This window comes from Macaca fascicularis, chromosome 2 (assembly GCF_037993035.2).
Source record: "Macaca fascicularis isolate 582-1 chromosome 2, T2T-MFA8v1.1".
Lineage (NCBI taxonomy): Eukaryota > Metazoa > Chordata > Mammalia > Primates > Cercopithecidae > Macaca > Macaca fascicularis.
Genome location: NC_088376.1, coordinates 53,854,864 through 53,875,770, shown reverse-complemented (window position 1 = coordinate 53,875,770; position 20,907 = coordinate 53,854,864). Strand labels below are relative to the sequence as shown.

Sequence of the window (20,907 nt, the reverse complement as noted above, 5' to 3'; positions counted from 1 at the left end):
GGGAGCAGATGACACACTCCAGGAATAACTGAGGAGAGTTTAATGAGGGGGTAGTTTCACAAAAAGGGGGCAGAGTCACGGGAGCCAATAAGCAACAGTGAAGCACCCAGGAATGAGTCCCACTGGGGAGCCATACCATCCATAGAATTGGAAGGGCAAAATTAAGGACCTGATGGAAGCTAAGCTCTGAGGGGCTTCCTGATAGGAGCTGTGGTCTTAAGTAGAGGAACACAATGACCAAAGCCTGGCAGGAGGTAAATAACCCATTCCTCTCTCCTCACACCTTCTAATCTTCTGATGGTGGCATCCACTGGCCAAACCCAGTAGGAGGTCTGCAGATACCTGCCTCCTAGGATATAGAAAATGGGGGGAAAGGGTAAAGACTATTTCTAGAGGGTCCAAAAATACACAGTCAGTCACTGTATCTGTCATGGTATGGTGACAACCCCTACATGGCAAACCCCTACTTAGAATCATTCAAGAGGTCTCCTGCAAAGCATCTATTTACAATACTGTACATTACATAAGGGAACACAAGGGATAGGGCAGTAACGTGGAGTTAGTAGAAGTGAGGCTGCTACTACTCCAGCTCCAAAGAGACAAGGGGATAATGCTGTTACCAGAACTTGGAAAGAGTATGTAGGAGAAGCTGCCTTGAGAGAAACACAAAGCTTTGTAACCGGCCTAAGGGAGGAGCCAGGTGCGTGGACACCCTGACCTCCTCCTCATGCCTTTTAGGCTCCCACCAGGGATTCCTATTGTTCAAAGCAAACTAGAGGCCAGAAGGCAAGGGAGTCCTTGTGACCTGTCCATATAAGTCAGCACCCTCCTCCCCTGCCCCAGTGAAGAACAAAGTGGAGAAGAGTGACAAGTGAATCTAGAGGAACCAAAGACATCTGGCATGCCCGCTTACAACTAAGTCACTAACTTTTCCCTCCTTCCCTCCCTTTCTTTCCTTTCTTCCAACAAACTTTATTAACCTTTGTGCCAAGCACTGTGCTAGATGCTCTCACATATATTATTTTTTAACGCTTAAAACCTCCTTTGAAGGCAGGGGATGTTATTTTTCCCTAAGCAAGCATCCTCTATTGTGTTGATCTCTCAGTGATTTTCAACTGTTTTAATACAAGAGCTCTTAAAAAAATAAAACCTCACTGGAAACCTAATGTATGAAACCGATAAACCAATATTTCTTAGCAGAAAATTTAAAATATAAATTTACTTTTCCTTATTATAAGGTTTACCAAGGAGAACAGTAACAATATTTTTGATAAACACAAGTTTGAAATCTATTTTACTGCCCTAGGTTGGCATCAGCAACCACAAACATTGACAGTCTCCCTGAAACTGACAATCGCTGATATAAGTGACTAGGAAAACATGAAGCTTTAACTTTCAAATCTACAACTCCTCAGCAAAGCCTCTTTTTTTTTTTTTTTTCTTTTTTCTTTTTAATCAAAATCTGGTTACTAAAACACATGAGATGCAACTGACAGCTATACTTTTCTGGTCACCTGTTCAGGAAATATCTCATCCCTCTGAAAACTCAGCCTTTACGCCTCAGTTATCGAACACTTTGGAGCAGCTTAGCCCAGGAAATGAAGGCTCTTGTTAAAAACATAGAGATTTAGGAAGCCAGGACGTGATTAACCATGTGGCATTTTGCCAAATGAGCAGTTAACAACCAGGGCCAGGAAAACAAGTGCTGATTAGTAATCCCTGGGCTTAAAAAAGCGGTTTAGACCCCATCCTAACAATCCACTGTGACAGACCAGAAAATTCCTAGCCTATTGTAGCTGGAACTGTGCTGCCTTTAAAAAAGTATTAGTCTAATCAAAATGTATTCATCAGGGCTTCTACATGTTTTTTTTAAAAAACCATGATTATTTACATTTAAATTTAGTACACTAGAAATCTCATAGGTGTTCTCTAGAAAGCATAAAATTAAACTTTGAATGTACTTTATTTTTTATTTTTATAGATTTGAAAGGTAGACATGCAGGTTTGTTACATGGATATATTGTGTAATGGTGAGGTTTGGGCTTCTAGTGTACCCACCACCCAAACAGTGAACATTGTACCGAACAGGTAATTTTTCAACCCTCACCCTCCTCCCACCTTCTCCACTTTTGCAGTCCCCAGTTTTCCCAGTTTTATAATTTCCCTGTGTATGTCCATGTGTATCCATTATTTAGCTCCTGCTTATAAGTGAGAAAATGCAGTATTTAATTTTCTGTTTCTGAGTTATTTCACTTAGGATAATGGCCTCAAGCTCCATCCATGTTGCTGGAAAGGACATGACTTCATTCCTTTTTATGGCTGCATAGTGTGTGTGTATATATATATATATATATATATCACATTTTCTTTATCCAGTCAACTGCTGATGGACACTTAGATTGGTTCCATGACTTTGGTACTGTGAATAGAATCTACTCATGATGTTTTTAATGGTTAATATTTTTTAATGCTTTGATGTTGAATTTAGTTATTCATTCATTTAACACATACTTGAGTGTTGGCCATGTATCAAGATGTGTTCTAAATACTGGTGATAAGTCTCAGTGGGCTAATCCAGGAAGAACACAGACTCTGAAGTTGATCAGAATTGGGATACCAGTTTTAAATACATTTGAGTGCAAGAAACAGAATGCCAAGCTTACACTGGCTCAAATTATCCTTTTTTTTTCTGTCCAATCAATAGAAGTCTGGAAGAAAGTCGCTGCTGACTGTGGTTCAGGGGCTTGGCCATGAGGGGCCACATCTCTGCAGTGCTCTTAATCCTTCTCTCATATTCATCACTTCATGGTGACCAGATAGCTGTGAAGGAAGCAGAGACATGAGGAATGAATTGGTAGTGGTGGTAGTGTTGGGAAGAGGAGTTATGCATATTTTAGCTGGGTCATGTTGAGTCAAGAGACTCCATGATGTGATGACACATGACACATGTGTTCTGTGGCCAATGAGAGATACAGAACTTTATTTAAGGACAGAAGTCAGAGTTGATGAGGCAAGGTAGTGTGATCCCCAGTGTTGGAGATGGGCCTGGTGGAGGTGTTTGGGTCACAGGGAGGATTCCTCATGAATGGCTTGGGGCCATCCCTATGGTAATGAGTGACTTCTTCCTCTGAGTTTACCCAGAGAGCTGGTTGTTTAAAGGGTGTGGCACCTCCCCCGCTCTCGCCATGTGAAGTGCCTGTTATCCCCTCACCTTCTGCCATGATTGTAAGCTTCCTAAGCCCTCACCAGAAGCCAAACAGATGTTGGCACCATGCTTCTTGTACAGCCTGCACAACTGTGAGCCAAAATAAACTTCTTTTCTTTATAAATTACCCAGCCTCAATCATTCCTTTATAGCATTGCAAAATGGCCAAACACATCCCCTCCTACCTAGTTCCAACCAACAGAGGCAAAGGACAGCCATTTACACTTCTGTGGCCTTCCAAAGTCATCTCTGTCCACAGAGTAATGGGAAGTTCCTTACACTACTGCAGCACCAAAGGAAGTGGGGTGGTGGGGGAAAACCAGGCAAATTATCAGTGATGGAATGATTGTAAAAAGAGGTTAGAGTTCAAGGAAAGTAGGAGATTGTGATTGGAGAACACCACGGAGTTCAAATGTGGTCTTTCACATGGAAAGAACAGAGCCAAAACATTGCTAAGATGATGAAATTGAATGAAAGATCTTTGTCTCTCTGTATCTTCACTTGAAAGGAGAACTTTAACCTTTTCCATAGGAAAAAAAAAAAAAAAAAAAAACAGAGGTGGTTACTCTAATCTCACAGAATTCTGCCTCTTTTAACATTGGAAAGTCACCTACTAGTCACCTAGTCCAGGCTGTCACCTCTTCCAAAACTACCTTGGCAGCTGGCTGTTTGGCATTTCCCCAGGCACTCATGGGGATGGATGCTCATTACTTGGTGAAGCAGTTCATTACTTTCTGGGCAGGCCTGATTTTTAGACAATTGTCCTTGACATGCAATTGTCATTTGCCTCCCCGTAGCTTTAATTTATTGGTCCCAGTTTTATCTTCAGGTGCTTCATGAGTAGATACTTTCCTTTTCTCAAATGAAGGGGCTTCCAATGCTTCAATGCTCTTTTCAGATTTCCACTAAGAATTTCTTTTTATTTGAGATTGAATATCCTAGCTCTTCAACCTTCCCTTTAGTTCCATGGCTTTGGAACTCCTCACCATGCTGGTCTCTATCTCTCAGTTGATCATGCAAGCATGAGGCACCCAGAGCGGGAGACAGCATTCTGTTTACAGGTTGAGTGGCATGGAGAACACTGGGACAACTCCCTCTCTGAAGTTGGACACGGATGCTTCAACTACTATAGCCCAAGACTGCATTTGTCTCTCTAGCATGATGAGGCTATAACCCCATCTTCTGGGATTTTAGTGTACTACCACTTAGCTCTGTTTTCTTCTTGTGGTTTTGCATGGTACACATGAAATTTATCCCGACTTCTCCTTGTTTTATGACCTGGGTTAAATTCCACCCCCGTTTCTTACCCATGGGAAATTTCTCATTACCAAGAACCATGATTTCTGCTTCTACTTCCCTAACTGAAGTATTAGTTCAGTTTAGTTTGGTGATATTTATTGCATCATGTGTCAAGAATTGTATTATGTGCTAAGATGGAGTGAGGGGATACGGATGAATTAGAGCACAATTACTACCCTAGGACGGATTGCTGGCTGGAGGGAGAAGATACCCACATACACACACTGTTACAATGTGACATAGGAAGAGCTGTGCCACATAAGCACAGTGACTACGGGGCCCAGATGGGGAACTCTTGGCCCAAAGTAGAAATTCAGGGAAGGAGTTCCAGAAATAGAAGTATTTTGAACAGTAACAATTAAGGGGTATCGAGAAGAATGTGGAAAGACAGAAAAAAAAGGAAAGAACAAAGTCAAGGAGGCAGGAAGCACAATGGTGTGCGTGAGAAGCTACAGGCTATTTGGCAGTGCCAGAGCATCAAGTACTAGAAAAGGAGAGGCAAAGTCATGAAAACCTTACTTTCAAGCTAGGGCTTGACTCTGTAGGCAATGGGGAACCTTGAAATGTTTCAAGAAGCTGTAGCAGGGGGAAGGGGGAGTAATCAGATTTGCATTTATCACTCTGCTCTCTGTAGAAAGAATATATTTTGATGTGGCTAACCTATAGGCAAATAGGTTGGGAATAATTAGGAGTCTAATGTGTTATTTCAAGTAAGAGATGTTGAGGACCTTAATGAAGACGTGGTAGTAGTACACACAGTATAACAGATGCAGTTGGAGGCCTTGGTTGTGGAAATCTGTGAATGGCAGAGAGCAACAATAACAGCCAAATTCCAGATTAATTCCTAGAGATCTAGATCAAATGGCTAGGAGGATGGTGATAAAACTAGCTGAGAGGGTGGAGGAGATGTTTGGAAATCATGAGTTCAAGCTTAGACATGTGGAACTTTAATTGCTTACTGAACATCCAAGTATAACATCCAGCAAATAATTGTATTTATAAATCTGACTGTCACAGGAGAAACCAGACTGAGAGATGGGGATCTTCAGTTCCTCAGTGGAAGTTAAGATCATGCGAAGAGATGAGCTGGTACAAGAAGAATATATAGAGGAATAGCCAAAGGGCCAGTGTATAACCATTAAGCATACAGTTATTTAAGACAAATTTTCCAAATAAGTACAGCATGATTTCCTTGGTTGACAGAGCCAAATTAGACTTTGTCCCCAACTTTTAAAAATCAGGGAATTTTACCTGAAAATGAAGATTTCCAGATTCTCTTAAGACCAGGAGCTCTGGCCCCACTGGGCTTGCATTTTCATGTAGCAACATTCCACCAGAGCTGAGTAGCAGTTTTCTTCTTTGAACGAGATACCTGTTCTCCAATTCTTTACTGTCTCCACTGTCTTTAAAACACCAAGGCCAATGTCAACTTCTATTGATCATTACGTTGGTGCTGCTACTTCTTATAGCTGTTTCATTTTTTAAAAATATTTCTTGCCTGGCCTGATAGGCATTTGAGTTTTTAATTCCTGGCATAAAAGATGAGCAAAGTTAAGAGGATCACATTAGGGAGATGAAGAAGCATGGTCAGAGAAATGGGGAGAAATCAGGAAAGAAATGTTCTAGTTGTTAAGAAATTTCAAGAATGAGAAGTTCAATAGTGTCAAGTACTAGAGAGAGGCTGAGCAAGGTAAGAATTGAAGTGCCTGGATTCCTCAAGAATCTAAAACTAGAAATACCATTTGACCCAGGAATCCCATTACTGGGCATATACCCAAAGGATTATAAACCATTCTGTGATAAAGACACATGCACATGTATGTTTATTGCAGCACTATTCGCAATAGCAAAGACTTGGAACCAACCCAGATGTCCATCAATGATAGACTGGATTAAGAAAATGTGGCACATATACACCATGGAATATTATGCAGCCGTAAAAAAGGATGAGTTCATGCCCTTTGCAGGGACATGGATGAAGCTGGAAACCATCATTCTCAGCAAACTAACACAGGGACAGAAAACCAAACACCACATGTTCTCACTCATAAGTAGGAGTTGAACAATGAGAATACATAGACACAGGGAGGGGAACATCACGCACTTGGGCCTGTGGGGGGTGGGGGATTATGGGAGGGATAACATTAGAAGAAATACCTAATGTAGGTGACAGGTTAATGGGTGCAGCAAACCACCATGGCATGTGTATACCTATGTAAAAAACCTGCACATCTGCACATGTAACCCAGAACTTAAAGTATAATTTTTAAAAAAAGAACTGAAGTGCCTGTTGGGTTTATCAATATGAACAACACTGGAGACCTTTAGAGAATCATTTTTAGCACAGCGATGGATGTTGGAAGTGAGATCTCAGGGATGTGAGGAGTGAATGGGAGATGAGCAAATGGAGACAAGTTAATTTTCCTCTCCAGAAATTTTGACTGGAAAGGGAGGAACAGGGCCAGGTGCAGTGGTTCATGCTTGTAATCCCAGCACTTTGGGAGGCCAAAGTGGGCGGATCACAAGATCAGGAGTTCGACACCAGCCTGGCCAACACAGTGAAACCCCATCTCTACTAAGAATACAAAAATTAGCTGGGCATGGTGGCGGGCGCCTGTGATTCCAGCTACTCAGGAGGCTGAGGCAGGAGAATCACTTGAACCTGGGAGGCAGAAGTTGCTGTGAGCCAAGATCACGCCACTGCACTCCAGCCTGGGTGACACAGCTGGTCTCAATCTCTTGACCTTGGGATCTGCCCGTCTCGGCCTCCCAAAGAGCTAGGATTACAGGCACAAGCCACTGCACCTGGCCTTATTCCTTCTTTTTAAAATGATTTAACCTTCATGTGAACATAATAGGGCACCACTAAGCATCAAGACTAGGCCTATTTTGCTGACAAAACAAAAGTGAAAACAAGCTGAGAGATTTAAAACTTTCTTCAACCAGTGATCATGGGCCCACCACCTATGCTGTGTTCCTGAAAATTAAGAAAAAAATCTGTAAATAAAGTTTCATTTAATTCATTATTATACAAAATAACCTTCTCTGACTATGAAAGTACCAAGACCTTGCAACACACTTCCCTTCCTCAAGGAGCACACTGACAAGGACACTGAGAACACATGTGTGGCCACAAGGTTTTTGGTTATGCTGACGTCCGCATGTTCCTTAGCTGGGGACTGTTAGCACTCCCTAAATATCCCCCAGGTGTTCCTTCAGAGTTTTTTTGATGTTATTTTGTCTTTTGTTCTTCTTGTTGTCGTTTTTTAAATGGCAGCTTTGTTGAGACCCACCCCAGTTGTTGTGTAGTACTCTAAGCTACCCCACCACCATCTGCCAGCTGGATTGCCTCCTTCATTCCTTTGTTTGGAAAAATTCTAGAGTCCCCAACTGTGTCATGGGTCCCCAAGATCATCCCAGATTTGGTGTTCACTAGAGGACTCGCAGGACTCAGCTAAGTCACACCCCTGTGACTCATTGCAGTGAAATGATACAAAGAAAGGTCAGCAAAGGAAAAAGGCACACAAGGTGAAGTCAGGAGGAAACCAAGCACACGCTTCCAAGAGTCTTTTTCCAGCAGACTCATACAAGACATGTTGAATTCTTCCCGCCATGAATTGTGACAACACATGTGAAAATACTATCTACCAGGGAGGCTCATTAACGATTCAGAACCCAAGGTTTTTTGGTAGCTGGTCACATTGGCACCCTCTGCCTACCACATACTGAATTTCAGACTCCCAGAAGGAAAGCAGGTGTTTGACAGAAACCATATTGTTTGGATAGACAGTTTAGTTACAGTGAACCATTCTTATCGCTTATGGAAAGTTTTGTGTCAGTCTAGGGAACTGTTTACTATTCAAGTTTCCAGATACCAGCCAAGGGTCAACATTGCAAGCAGCTGGTCTAAGCATTGCAGCCTCAGGCCTGCTATTGTTCATTCTTTTCTGCATACCAACATTAATAAGATATTGATTGATTACAACAAATTTACCTTGCATTACTGCCTCAGAGCTCTTATCACTAATTACAATTATAAGGTATTATATGTATATATGTATTTAATTACCTACTTGTTTATTTTCTGCCTCTACCACTAGAATGTAAGCTTATGAGGGCAAGGACTTTGTCATATTCACGGCTGTATCTTTAGCACTTCAAACAAGGCCTCCTCCATTATGGGCACTCAACAAATACTGATTGAAGGGATGAAAGAACAGATTAACAGTTCAACCTAGGATAGAGTCAGATGTGAGATTTTTGTGGAGTACTTGGCAAATACAAGTCCTTCATGGGTGGCCATGACTATCAGATCAAAGAAGGCCTGAGCCATGCTCTTCACGGGCAGTATTGTTATAGAGATTCCTGGTCTGGTGCACTTCTAAAGTCAGAGTCTCTGGAGATCTCACCTGCAGCTGTATGAAGAAGAAAGCATAAGAATGTTCTCTATCTGCACATTCTTTTCCCTTTCTCTTATTAAAAATAAACATTGTGCTGGTGAGTTTTTCCTGTGTTCCTCCCCACTCTCAGAAACAGTTCTAATGTCCAGATTAAGTATTTCCTAAGGGGAGAGAAAACTATATTCCTTTTGTAGAATGACCATCTGTGCAGCCTTGGAGAAACCCTAGAGGACTCATGAATGGAAAAGGATCTCCGGGCCAAAAATCAGTTCTCACTTAATGTCTTCTCTGGCTATTGCTCTGGCAGTTGAATGGAGTCAGGTTTTCATCTTATGTAATATGACAGGACAATTCAACTTCCATTGAGTGTAGCAAATATCCCTAGAGCTACATAGGACAGAACTAAGTGGTTACATAAACACATATGGAAACGTAAAAATTTTAAAGAGAGGCTAAGTACTCCAAGGGACATGTTACCCCCAGGGGAAATTAACAGTTAGATCAACAAGCAGAGCTCTCCTCTAAGTCACACATAGATTTCACACAGTTTATGGCCATACTACTGGAGGGGAAAACGACTTTATGTACACATTTTTCATGACTTACTCTGAGAAGGAGAAAATACGCAACACCTTTTATCTCAGAATATCAGGAGACAGAAAAAGAATGACCATGGTGCATACTAGTTAGGGTCAGAACAAACAATGTATTAATCAGGGATTCTGCCAGAAACAGCATACTCAAAAGAACTTATTGAAAGGGATTTAATTAAGCGACTAGTTACAAAGGTATGGACAGGTTAAGGGAACCAACAAAGGATGATGAGGCCTCCAGGGACTAATAGCAACAGGAAACCTGTTCTACTTTTAGGCCTGAAGGCAGCAAAGGGTGGAAGTTATGTTATCAAAACCAGTACAATCTATAGTCCTAGGAGAGAAGTCACCCAATAGGAGCTACAGCTATGTGCAGACAGAGCCCGAACCATGAGGAAATTGGAGGGAGAGCACATGGAGATAGGGGGAACAAATATAAGTAGCCCAAACTCTTTTTCTTCCTACCTACCAGTTTCTTGCTGATGCCTCTCACTGGCCAAACCCAACAGGAAACCACCAGGGGCAAGGAAGTCTGTGTAAGAAAGAGCACAGGGGTCAGCTTCCCGAGGCACAGCAGGTTACAGAAGGGCCAAGAATGGGCAGACAGGGAGGAGATGGCATGTGGACAAAAATCAGCACAAATAATGCCTACTAGCCCTAGAACCACTCAACTGCAGACAAGGGTTGACATTTGTTGGATGTGCTAGGCACAGTCCTATGCCCTTTACATGAATCATCCCACTGAATACTCACGATGCGATGTATTGTGAAATCAACTAAGTTGAAGCTTCAGGCCCCTCTATTGCATAGATACCTTTCAGGGACCTCAGAGGGACCCTAGCCATAAATGTACACAGTGCTTTATGGAAATTTTGCAAATGTAAGACATGTTTACCTTAATTAATTAAGGTTACTATCTCTTTCCAATCAGACTTCGCTGCTGTTATGTTTGCTTTCCTGTCAGGTGGGAATTTTTGGGATATGGCTAATGGGATGTTGAGGTGGGATTACACTTAAGTTGGGTTTATTGAGAGATTTTTAGGTGGCTTTCAATCACGGCAGTGTAGAAAGGGCATCCAGGAAAACTCTTTTGTCTACTGTGCTGATTCATTATGGAATCAAGCTTCACGGCCAGGGGTCGTGGTACAAAAGTGAGATACAGTACATAATACCGGACATATGGCTATGGAGGAGACACAAGATTTGAAAAACTCGAGGCGGAAGCTAGCCTCTGTGGAATTCTAATCATAGGATGTGTGAAATTGTAAGGGGAGGGTGGAATTCTCATTGATCCCTAGACAATATGGAAGTTTTTTCTTGGCAAAAATATACTGTAAAATTCAGTGCATACACTTGTAACAGCATTGTACTTTTATTTTCCTTCTTTGATGAGAATTGTGTGAAGTAGAATAGTAGAATTTCTGTGCCTGGCGGGCATATACCAATATCAGCACTGCTTATATGCAAATCATCACAAATTCTACGTTTTATCATGTATTTTGCAGGCCACCAAGTAAAACTGAGAAAAAGATACACATAAGTATACTACAAAGTAATGTAATAATAGCAAATATTTACTAGCATGTACTGTATCTGGCATTGTGCTAAGCATTTTATACATACTAACTCAGTTAATCTTCACAGCAACCCTTTGAAGCAGATTCTATTGTTATCCTCTTCCTGTCTTTTCTGTTTTTTTGTTTTGTTTTGGTTTGGTTTGGTTTGTTTTTTTTTGAGACTGAGTTTTGCTCTTTTGCTCAGGATGGAGTGCAGTGGCACGATACTGGCTCACTGCAATCTCCGCCTCTCAGGTTCAAGAAATTCTGCTGCTGCAGCCTCCCAAGTAGCTGGGATTACAGGTGTCCACCACCACGCCCAGCTAATTTTTGTAATTTAGTAGAGACAGAGTTTCACCATATTGGCCAGGCTGGTCTCGAACTCCTGACATCAAATGATCTACCCACCTTGGCATCCCAAATTGCTGGGATTACAGGCATGAGCCACCAGCTGCCACACCCCGCCCTGTCTTTTACTTTTAAAAGACTAAACTCATTACTGGGATCAGAATTTGAGGTGAGAGAGGAATACTTCTGGGGAAGCATGATCAAAGAAGACTTTTCTCAAGATGAAGTCCCAGGGACTGGAACAGATCTCTGTGGCTGGGCCCAAGGGCGGTGCCATGGCATGCCAAGGATGACCAAGGATAAAACATAGTGTGGAAATAGCTGACTGCAGACTTCAAGGAAATACTTGGGCTGAGACAGTGGGGCATTTCAGCAATTAGTAGACTATTTAGTAGGGTGGGGGCCTGAAATTACCATTAAATTCATTTATGAAAAGTAAAGAAATTAATTTTGTTTGCAGAGTTTGAGGAATAAGAGTTATATTTGCTATTTAAGTTTAACTTTGTGAAAATGGAACCAAAGGAATTATACACCTTGGCTTCATCTCCTTCAAAATCTGAAACATCTAAGAAAAAGAATATTGGTTTGGGGACCATAAATAACTGACTTTGAATTCCAGCTCTGCTATTTATTAGCTAAGTGACCTTGAAAAATGTGTAACATTTCTGTGAGCCTCAGTTTCATCAACTGTAAAAATGGGAATAATAGTGACTTAATACTGTCATTGTAGGAATTGTCTCAGTGCATTTAAAACTCCTGACCTGCTTCTTCATAACAGGCATTTAAATATTGGTTTTCATTATCAATGAAAATAAAATATAAACACATTTTCTGGAAGAAAATATTGCAGAAGCACAAATTACATACTACCCTTTCAATACCACCTAGGTAATATGCTTTATGAAGAAACTCAACTGTAATTTTAAAAAATTTTTGAACTCACCCAACGTTTTTTCCCCTGCTTCTAAAACTGGAAACCAAGGAGGTAACGTGTACCCATCTGTGCACCCACACCCTTTTGAATATGAAATTTAAATAAAAGTCTTCTCAGTCTGTTTATACAGTACTCCTTGGCTTTGAGGCAGATAGATCTGCTTCAATTAGAACCTAATCCTGCTCACCTCATACTTGCAATGCTCTCGCTAAAACTAGTGTGAGAGAGAAACAATAGTCCATTTAATTAAATTATGCTGAAGCCTGAATTCAATCCATCTGTGTATTGAGAAGTTAGATTTTGAATATTGATTATTCTTCCCTGCATGAAAACATCACTATCTGTTCTGCATTCTCTCCCCAATAAGGAATGATGTTTTCCCTACCATAGCAGCTTTTATTTTAAAACAAATTAAATAGGCCCAGTTCTAGACAAAAAAAAAAAAAAAAAAAAAAAAAAGAATGTTATTGTTTCCCCTTCTCTCTTCAGCTCTCCATTTCTGGCTTCTGGAACTTTACTCTCTGTCCTTACCCCACCCATCTCGTCTCAGGTGGCCACTTTCCTCCGGCTGCCCACTGTGGCTTTCCATTCCTTGGCAGCACCCTGGGCTCCTAGTGTCTCTCTATTTCCTCGCTGCCAGCCATCTTTCTTCTCCTAACAATCTCTTAGGAAGGGTCTGGCTGTGTCTGGGACCTCACCCTGAGCAACACTAGGGATCTCCTCTTTTTTGCCTGCCCAGAAATTACACAAAAGGTGTGTATGGAAATCTGAGTGAACCGATGTCCTGTTTCTAACCTATTTGGGTTGATTTGGTGACCCATATAGAATCTGAACCCCAATCTAGCTCTCAATGAAGGTGTTCAATAAACTGACTCCATTCTACTCTGTGCAAAAGGGTAAGGGCCTACCCCTTGCCGTAATCAGCTAAGGAAGAAGAGTTGGGTCGATAACTTCAATTCATGATTAAGTGATTAAGGCAGTCACTTGCAGCCCTGACTTTATCATAAAATAATTCAGAAAGCTTTTAATAATATTGAAGCCCTAGCCCCACTCTATCTGACTTAATTGATCTGGTGTTGAGCTCAGGATGTGTAGTTTTTTGTGTAGTTAAAAAAAAATACCACACAAAAAACTTACCCTCTTCACCATTTTTAATTGTGCAGTTAAGGACTGTTAGGTATATTCACATGCTTGTGAAACAAATCTCCAGAACTTTTTCATCTTACAAACCTGAAACTCTATACCCATTAAACCACAATTCCTCATTTCCCCCTCCTTTCAGCCCATGGTAAGCAGCATTCTACTTTCTGTCCCTATGAATTTGACTACTTTAGGTATTCATATAAGTGGAATCACATAGTATTTGTCTTTTTTGTCACTGGCTTATTTCACTTAGCATAATATCCTCAAGGTTTGTCCATGCTGTGGCATGTGACAGAATTTCCTTCCTTTTAAAAGCTGAGTGATACTCCATTATATGAATATACCACATTTTGTTTATCCATTTATCTGTCAGTGGATATTTAGGTTGCTTCCATCTCTTGGCTACAGTGAATAGTGGTGGCACTATGAACATTGGTATGTACCCTTGTTGGACATCTTTTGCCTAGATATGCAAGGGTTTATTTCTGAGCTCTCTATTCTATTCCATTGGTCTACATGTCTGTCTTTATGCCAATTTCACATTGTTTTGAGTACTGTAACTCTGTGAGATGTTTTTGAAATAACATATTACAAAGTGTGTGTCCTTTAGAGTGTGATTCCTCTAATTTTATTTTCAAAATTTGGGGTCTCTGGAGATACCATGTGAATTTCCAGATTAATTTTTCTGTTTCTGAAAAAAATGCTGTGGGAATTTTGACAGGAATTGCATTGAATTTGTAGACTGCTTTGAGTAATATGGACATCTTAACAATATTAAGTCCTCCAGTCTATGAACATGAGATGTCTTTTCATTTATTTGTATCTTCTTTAATTTATTTCAGCAATGATTTGTTTTTGGTATACAAGTCTTTCATGTCTTTGGTTAGGTTTATTTCTAAGAATTTTTATTCTTTTTGACTCCATTATAAATATAATTGTTTTCTTAACTTTCTTTTCAGATTATACATTGTTGGTGTACAGAAATGCAGGCAATTTTTGCATGTTAATTTTGTATCCTGAAACTTAGCTGAATTCGTTTATTAGCTCTAACAGACTTTTTTGTGTGTGAATGGAATTTTTAGGGTTTTTATATATGAAATCACATCATCTGTGAACAGATAATTTTACTTCTTTCTTTCTTATTTGGATGCCTTTTCTATTGTTTTCTTGTCCAATTGCTCTGGCTCATACTTCAGTACTATGTTAAATAGAAGGAGTGAGAGCAGCTGTGCTTGCCTTGATCCTGATCCTGATCTTAGAGGAATGAGAATTTTAAAATTTTTCTTGTTTCTGATCTTAGAGGAATGATAATTTTTAAAAAGCTTTTCGAGTGATTCTAATTTGAATCCAGGCTTGAGAATTGCTGGGTTAGGGATTCATTTCCCTCATCCCAGAAAAGCTGGAGCAGAGAAAATCGGGAAGGCACCTTGGGCCCCAAAGTGAAAGCTATGAAGGTAGGCTTCAATAGAAAGCTTTTATTAGACCTGGTCATCGTCTCAAACCATTGGGCCTAGAGCATCCAAGAAAGTTTCTGATACTGGTGACTAAGTGTTCATTGATTCTCAACAGGGCTGGAGAGGACAAACCTGAGCATCAGGGGTTAACTCTTTTGATAGCCACAGTTGGTGAGGGGATGGAAACACCAAGGGTGAGTTTTCAGAATCAAAGAGACACAAATACTAGAAGAGGTAGTGGACCAAAAAACAAAAACAAAACAAAAAAAAAAAAACAAAGAAAAACTCCCCAGCATTCATTCTACTTCTAATAACCAGCTCTGATTCCTGTTTGTGGAGCCAATCTTCCCCCATCTGCTATCCAGGTAGCTCTGATGGAATTGCCTCCAGCCTCTGTACCAATGGTGGCATGAGACTGAGGAATAGCTCATCAGAGCTTGTGTTTCCCTTGGCCACAGTAATTTCTTCAGAGACAAGCACAAGTCTCCTTCAGAGCCACTGGGACACGAGGGAGCTTTTCTTCAGATATCTGAAGCAAAGGCAGACTGTTTTTCTCTGTGCCTTAAACCTGAGGGGATGAAGAATCTGAAGCTATTGTCACCATCAAGCCATGAAGTTTGAGGTAGAGGTGAACACATTGAAAGGCTGAGAAAAGGTGGCGTAATACTGAACCTGGATGACTTCTTTTGAACCCTGACGCCAGCACTACCCCGATCTTTTCAGTTATATAAGCGCGAACAATTCCCTTCATGCCTAAGTCAGTTTAGGTTGGCGTTTCTGTTACTTGCAACCAAAAAGCTAGCTGACTGAGAAAATATGACAGATATAAAAATAAAATAAGAAAAAACAGTCAGACAGCCAGAACCCAAGCCAGCAGTCCTGGGCATGAGCTTTCAGCAACCAGAGCATGGCCCCTTGATATTGCAGCAATGCTGCCCTTGAACAGAACCTAATCCCTGGCTGAGGTCAGCCAGCAACTGAAAGAGTTGGCCCACTCTGCTGACCTTGCAAGAATTGCTGCAGTCCCCACACCCTTCACACCTGACAGTCTTGCAGATTACTCTACCTTTCCTCTTCCACCACCCCTCAGGCTCTTAGCACCAACTCTTTTCCTCCCATCAACACTGCTTTGAGGAAAAGAACTAGTTAATTCATTCACTTTAAGGTTTATATGACTCATATGTTCCTATTTGTTAAAATATCTACATTTCCAAAGGGCACAAAGTGTCCTTTAAATTGCCTTAGTTCATTACCCAATCTTTGAAGTCTAATTCATTGCAAACAAATGAATTTGTCCATGCCTATATAGCTCTATATGACACAATGATACAGTACTTTATTAATCATTAGAGAATACAGGAAGCCTCAGAGTTTACTTTCCTCCTATGCAGAAAAATACCCTAAAAAACATCAAGGAAACATCATCACCATCATCAATATTTATTAAACATTTATCATGTGTTTAGTGTGGTAGACATTGTTCTAAGCACTTTACATACATTATCTGATCGAATCCTCACTGCTGCTCTATGAAGTAGCCACATCATGAATCTCATGTTGCAGCTGAAGAAATTAAGGTGTAGAGAAGTTAAGCAACTTGTTCAAGGTGACACAGATGCTAAGTTGAAGAAAATGACAGAGCAAAAAACACTATTAGAGGAAACAAGGTGGAGCTGGCCTCTAGGGCTCTTCATAGGTCTTCAGGAGGTACAGCCAGTTATCTAATGAAATCATTGGCTGCAAATTTATTATATTTGAGTTATATAATTTAAGAGTTAACTGGAATGTCCAGTGCTCAATTAAGATGAGAGAAAAAAGAGAACCAGTCTGAGTATCAGAAATAAGACTAGATCACATATCTGCTACTTTACAGTCTGAGCTCTTTGCATTCATTTATTCATCTATTCTTTCATTCATTTGTCATAAGCATTCATGAACACAGAAAATGTTCCTTTACTACATATGGAAAATGTTGGGGCTGCCTACATTAAAAAAAAGTACAGGCGTGCCTCATTTTACTGTGCTTTGCTTTGTTGTTCTTCACTGATATTTCATTGTTTACAAATTGAAGGTTTGTGGCAACCTTGCCTTGAGAAAGCCTATTGGTGCCATTTTTCCAACAACATGTGCTCATACACAAATGATAAGAAAGTGAAACAGCCTTATGGCTGTTTAGTGGTCTGGATAGAAGATCAAACCAGCCACAACATTCCCTTTAAGCCAAAACCCAATCCAGAGCAAAATCCTAACTCTATTTAATTCTATGAAAGCTGAGAGAGGTGAGGAAATTACAGAAGGAAAGTTAAAAGCTAGCAGAGGCTGTTTCATGAGGCTTAAGGAAAGAAGCCATTTCCAGAACATAAAAGTGCAATGTGAAGCAGGAAGTGCTAAGGTAGAAGCTACAGCAAGTTATCCAGAAGATCTAGCTACAATCATTGATGTAGGTAACATAAAATAACAGATTTTTAGTGTAAATGAAACAGCTTTCTGTTGGGAAAAAAAAAAAAATGTCATGTAGGGCTTTCATAGCTAGAGAGGAGAAGTCAAGGCCTGGCTTCAAAGCTTCAAAGGGTGGGCCAGGGATAGTAGCTCACGCCTGTAATCCCAGCACTTTGGGAGGCTGAGGCAGGTGGACCACTTGAAGTCAGGAGCTTGAGACAAGACTGGCCAACATGGTGAAACCCCATCTCTACTAAAAATACAAAAAGTTAGCTGGGCATGGTGGCATGCACCTGTAATCCCAGCTACTCAGGGAGGCTGAGGCAGGAGAATCACTTGAACCTGGGATACAGAGGTTGTAGTGAGCTGAGATCACGACACTGCACTCCAGCCTGAGCAAGAGTGAGACTCCAACAACAACAACAACAGCAACAACAACAACAACAACAAAACAAAAAAAAGCTTCTCTTCAAAGGGCAGGCAGACTGTTTTGTAAAGGGCTAATGTAGCCAGTGACTTTAAGTTGAAGCTCATGCTCATTTACCATTTTGAAAATCCTGAGGCCCTTAAGAATTATGCAAAATCCAGTCTGCCTGAGCTCTATAAATGGAACAACAAAGCCAGGATGACAGCACATCTGTTTACTGCATGGTTTACTGAATATTTTAAGCCCACTGTTCAGACCTACTGCTCAGAAAAAAAAGATTTCTTTCAAAATATTACTGCTCATTTTTAATGGACCTAGTCATCCAAGAGCTCTGATAGAGATGTAGAGGAGATTAATGGTCTCATGCCTGCTATGGAGAATAGCAGGCTATGGATAAACACAATATCCATTCTGCCACCCATAGATCAAGGAGTAATTTTGACTTTCAAGTCTTACTATTTAAGAAAAACATTTCATAAGGCTGTAGCTGCCACAGTGATTCCTCCGATGGATGTGGGCAAAGAAAATTGAAACCCTTCTGGAAAGGAATTGCCATTCTAGATTCCATTAAAAACATTCAAGATTCATGGGAGGTGGTCAAAATATTAATATAGAAGTTTGGAAGAAGTTGATTCCCAACCTCATGGATGACTTTGAGAGGTTCAAGACTTTCGTGGGGGAAATAACTGCAGATGTGATGAAAAGAGCAAGAAAGCTAGAATTAGAAGTAGAGCCTGAAGATGCAGCTGAATTGGCTGCAGTCTCCTGATAAAACTGTATGGATGGGATGAGTAGTTGCTTCTTATAAATAGTCAAAGAAAGTGGATTCTTGAGGTGGAATCTACTCCTGGTGAAGATGCTGCAAACACTGTTGAGACGACAACAAAGGATTTAAAATATTCTATAAACTTAGTTCATAAAGCAGTGGCAGGATTTGAGAGGACTGATTGCAGTTTTGAAGGACAGTAAAATGTTGTCAAATAACATTGCATGCTACAGAGAAATCTTTTGTGAAAGGAAGAGTCAATGGATGTGGCAAATTTCATTACTGTCTTATTTTAAGAAATTGCCACAGCCACCCCATCTTCAGCAACACCACACTGATCAATCAGCAGCCATCAACATTGAAGCAAGCCCCACTACCAGCAAAAAGATTATGACTTGCTGAAGGCTGTAATGATTATTAGCAGTTTTTTTTTTTAGCAATAAAGTGTTTTTATTTATGGTTTGTACATTTTTTAGACATAATGCTATTGCATACTTTATAGACTACAATATAGTATAAGCATAACTTTTATATGCAGCGGGAAGCCAAAAAATTTGTGTGATCTGCTGTATTGTGATATTTGCTTTATTGTGGTGTTCTGGAATCTAACTTGCAGTATCTCCAAGGTATGCCTCTATAAATGTATAGGTAAAATAAATAAAGCTCTTTGTTCTCAAAAAATGATAGTGTTAGAGGAAAGGAGTTAAATCATTACCATAATGTATGATAATGGACTAATCAGCCATTTAGAAAGGGTGGAACCATCTCTGTCTAGAGGTGCCAGGAAGACTTCACAGAGAAGAAAGAGCAAAAGCTTTCAAAGGAAACCAAAGCAGGGAGGGGTAAATCAGGGAAGAAGAAACCACACAGGTGAGGACACAGGGGTATGAGAAGGTGAGACTAGGAAGATGAGCAGTTTTGATCATGAGGATTTTTTATGCCAGGCTGAAGAATGATTCTTTCTTTGAGTCTTGGGTGTTCTTGGTCAGATTTGCAATTATAAACAAATCAAATTTTTTAAAGTCTGTAGAGAAGAGGTTAGAGCTGGGTAAGAGTGCTAGGTGGGGTATTTTTCTTAATAGACTTTATTTTTTAAGAGCAATTTTAGGTTCACAGCAAAACTCAGAGGAAGGTAAAGAGATTCCCCATCTACCCTCTTTCCCAACACATGTATAACCTCCCCAGTTATCAGTATCTGGGTGGTGGATTTTTCAGCATGGCAGTGACCAGGTCAGGTTTGCTCTGGGTCAGAGTAGGAGTTGCAGTGGGGAAGGTGGAGGAGTGAGGGGAGGTGGTGGTGCTGGTGCATCTTAGGAGCTGAGGGGAGATGGGTAGGGAGTCAGGTTCAGAGGCTCTTTTTGTTAGTCAGAGGACTGTTCCTGAGTGCCTGAGCTGAGGCACAGCTGTGAAGATGGGGAACAGGGATGCATTTGAGAGCTATTTAGGAACAAAACTCACAGAGCTCAATTACTGATCAGGCATGAAGAGTGAAGGAAAAAGAAATGGTGTGTCTACTTCCCTGGTTTCTGAGCTGGGAGACTAGTCGGCTGGTAAAGGCTGCTGCCTCTTTTCTGCAATTAATACATTCAGGTTATAAACAGTTCAGTAATAGAGAAGCAGATGAAATAATAAGTGAAAGTTCCCTTCTGGTTTTCCTCCTTCACATTCAACGCCACTCCCCAAGGCATAGCCACTGTTAACATTTTGGCGTATTCCTCCAAATGTTTTCCATGCCTATACTGAACTCAATTAGTTTCTCAAACACAAAGAGTACTTCTACTGCAAAGACTTCCTGCCAGATCTTTGAAATTTCTAAAGAGGATGTTTGCACTTGACCATGTGTATCACAATGTTGGGCAAAGTTTTAGACAAGGGGATAGTTCAGCAATCACATTTCTTCCGGGAACCATACCTCTGAGACTTCATTGTGGGCTACATCATAGATTCAGCCCTGTTCAGTACAGTTATTCATAGGACCAAAAAATTGCTACACGGTGCCCAAGTGTAACACACCAGTAATTAAATTGATAAATCTTCTTTATTACCAATTCTCCTATAATATAGGTACATTCAGGTCCCAAAGATAATCATAAAATATATTTTCTTTGGTATTCAATGCCCTGTAAATGCCAACAGAATTGTGTCTGTATGTACATCAGCTTTTAGTTGGATAATTAGCTATGGAAAATTTACTCTCTCCTCTGACCTGGAAAATATTACTCCTACAAATTAAAACTAGGCAAATGTCATAAGGATGTGAAGAGATAACTTTGATGAGATAAGAAACTGCAGTTGAATGAGATCCTCCACACACATTCACAATACATTAAAGTCGCTCAAATT

General features: G+C 40.4%; 1 long non-coding RNA gene across 1 annotated transcript in view; it reads right to left on the bottom strand.

The window, feature by feature from the left end:
• Positions 1 to 1,956: 1,956 nt before the first annotated feature.
• The window catches only part of LOC135969651 (uncharacterized), a 162,289-nt gene continuing 143,338 nt past the window's right edge, over positions 1,957 to 20,907 (bottom strand). The window contains exons 2-3 of the long non-coding RNA XR_010584990.2: positions 9,967 to 10,029; positions 1,957 to 2,820 (exon numbers count right to left, since the gene is read on the bottom strand). This is a non-coding gene — a long non-coding RNA (uncharacterized lncRNA). The remainder of the gene's footprint in view (positions 2,821 to 9,966; positions 10,030 to 20,907) is intronic.